Source organism: Furipterus horrens, unplaced genomic scaffold (genome assembly GCF_987537825.1).
Source record: "Furipterus horrens unplaced genomic scaffold, mFurHor1.1.pri manual_scaffold_3, whole genome shotgun sequence".
Taxonomy (NCBI): domain Eukaryota; kingdom Metazoa; phylum Chordata; class Mammalia; order Chiroptera; family Furipteridae; genus Furipterus; species Furipterus horrens.
In genome coordinates this window covers 126,098,584-126,101,303 of record NW_028327173.1, presented here as the reverse complement: position 1 = coordinate 126,101,303, position 2,720 = coordinate 126,098,584, and the positions used below count along the sequence as shown (strand labels likewise).

Sequence of the window (2,720 nt, the reverse complement as noted above, 5' to 3'; positions counted from 1 at the left end):
TTGTTACCTGGAGCCTGAAGCAGCTCTGCTTATGCCCAGAGTTTGGCAAAGTCTGTCTTGGACAGCTCCATTCACTTGCATAGAATTTTCTCAATTCTCTATTGAGTTCCATCAGTTTAAGGCCTTCACTTCACCAACTATAGGGGCTCAAACACAATGCAAAGGGCTGTGAGGGGAAACCGCATACCATTCCTTTTCTTTTATGTGACCTTGATTCCTGGTCCCTACCTCCCAGCTCAAAGTCTGTGCAGATCAATCATTCAATAAATCCCTGGTGAAAGATGAATGAATGCTGGACATAGTTCTCAGTGTGAGGACATAGTTTCAGAGGAAGAATGAGAATTAGACTGACACTGATAAGTTCCAGGCACTTTGTTTAGTGCTTTTACAATCTAATTTAATTCTCACGACTTTGTTTCAGTTTCCTATTGCCAAGTAACAAACCACCCCAATACTTAGCATCTCTAAATAACAACCGCTTTATTATATGTCATGATTACATGGGTCAGGAACTCAGCCAGAGCTCTGCCAGGTGATTCTTCTCATCCACATAGTGTGGACTGAGGTTAACCAGTGATATGCAGACAGGAGATGGGTTCATCTAGAAGGTCCAAGATGGGATCACTCACTTGTCTGGCACCCCAGTGGTTACAGCTGGACAGCAGGCCTGTTAACATGGCCGCTCCAGCATGAAAGTTTCAAGGTATTGGTACTTCTTACAAGGTGGCTCACGGCTCCTAAAAAGGCCAATCCAAAAAGTGGTAGCTGCTAGTCTTTTAAGGCCTAAGTCGGGAAACCAGCCTTGCAGTTCAGCCATACTCATTTTTCAGGCAGTCACAGAGCCTGCAAGATTCATGGGGCAGGGGCACAGCTTTTGCCTGATAATGGGAGAAGTGTCAAAGAATTTGTTACCGTATTTAATCCACCACCAATTACCTTTTGTTCACAAATTATTCACATTCTCCCCTTGTACAAATAATGCTCACCAAGGTCCCCAAGAGAATCTGTCAGCTCAAAGCCTGGGATCTCTTCATTTATATCAGGTCCAGGTGTAGATGAGACAAGTTCCTCTCCATCTGCAGATCCATAAAGAGGCAAAGTATTTGCCACACACATGAGTGCACACATACACCCAACATAACATACAATAGTGAGACAGGCATTGGGCAAGAGCAATAGACACTCCCATTCAAAAAGGGAGAGAACAGAAGGTACGTAGCATTCACTGTCCCGTGATAATTCTGAAATGCAGTCAGTCAGTGTCACAGACTCCAGCCAGTGGGTTCCGCGGCGTTGTGGATGAGGGGGAAACAAATGCACACAAACTCAGTGAATCCTGTGGAGAAAAGGGATAGAGTGGCCACCCTCTAGGTGAGAGAGCACATTGACTCTTGCCTAGACAGGCTTTTTATTACAATTCTCAGGGAATTACATCCAAGAGAGTCATAAATTATCATACTAAAGTTACTTTAAATGGTTATAGCTTACAGATAGGAAAGAAGAGAATGTTGTGCATGCAGGGGGATGATAAGGATGGGCAAGCTGGCCGCATCCCATCCTTGAAACAGCTCAGAATAAACCCTAGGAAGTTACTTCAAGGTTATATGCCAAACATCTGTTTCTCTCAACTTTAGAGTGAGAGAGTTTTGGCAAAAGCAAGCTTTAAAGCCACGTAGATACAATGCAGGAAAGCCAATCTATGGGCCTGGGGCCTGTGTGCTGCCTCATGCCTGTCGGTTTTCCAGACCAGGGCTGAGCTACATTCACCACTGCCACCCAGACCAGTTCCCTATAGGTCAGACATCCTCAGTTCCAGGACTACAGTCCAGTCATGTTTCCTGGGACTTATTCTCCACATCTCTTGGTTCCACCCTTTGAATCACCTCTCCTTTTTCATAAGAATTAGCCTGTGGTTGTAGCTTAAATTGCTTCTTACTCATGGAAATTTTAGCACCGTGGGAGCTTTTTGTATTTTGAGTTATCTTTGGACCTTTCCGGAAAACTTGATGATGCACCTATTAACTCAATTTTCTTAAAAACTATGTGAGATTTCTATGAATCTTATTGGGGTTCACTCTTTTAAATGAAATCCATACCCACAAATCTGAGACAGGTCTCTGCCTGCCTTGCATGGAATCAGAGTGCTACAGAACATTTAGAAGCCTTTTTGTCTAGTTCTAAACATGTCATTAACTCTTTCTGGAATATGCTATGACTTGGCCTTGAGGTCAGTTTTTAATTCAGAAGCCTTTTGCAGCTGGCGAAGCTGGGAATGAGAAAGTTTTATCTTCAAACTCATTAAACTCTAGGTCCCTTACATGTCCTTGAAAAATTGTTTGAGTTACAAAATAGTCACAGGTATATAAAAAGCACAGCACAGGGAATCTAGTCAATAATACTGTAATAGCTATGTATGGTACCAGGTGGGTACTAGACTTATCTGGGGGACCACTTTGAAAATTACATACATGTGTAACCACTATGCTGTACACCTGAATTTAATATAATATTGAATGTCAAGTATAACTGAAAAATAAAAAGGAAAAGAAAAAATTGTTTGAACACTAAAATTTCTCTTTTTATTTATTTTTTTCTTTTTTAGCTTTTGTCTCTATCCACATACCATAAGTGGCTCAAAGAAATCAAATGGCAGTGTCAACATTTTGCCAGGAAATCTGTTTAGCCAAATCCACCAGTCTGTTAGGTTTAGGTTCTATTCT

General features: G+C 41.8%; 1 long non-coding RNA gene across 1 annotated transcript; it reads right to left on the bottom strand.

Annotated features, from left to right (window-relative positions):
• Window positions 1–463: 463 nt before the first annotated feature.
• LOC150015905 (uncharacterized) lies at window positions 464–1,354 on the bottom strand. The gene is made up of 2 exons (XR_016510017.1): window positions 987–1,354; window positions 464–878 (listed from the first exon to the last, which is right to left on the bottom strand). It is a non-coding gene; the product is annotated as an uncharacterized LOC150015905 (long non-coding RNA).
• Between the last annotated feature and the right edge of the window lie 1,366 nt (window positions 1,355–2,720).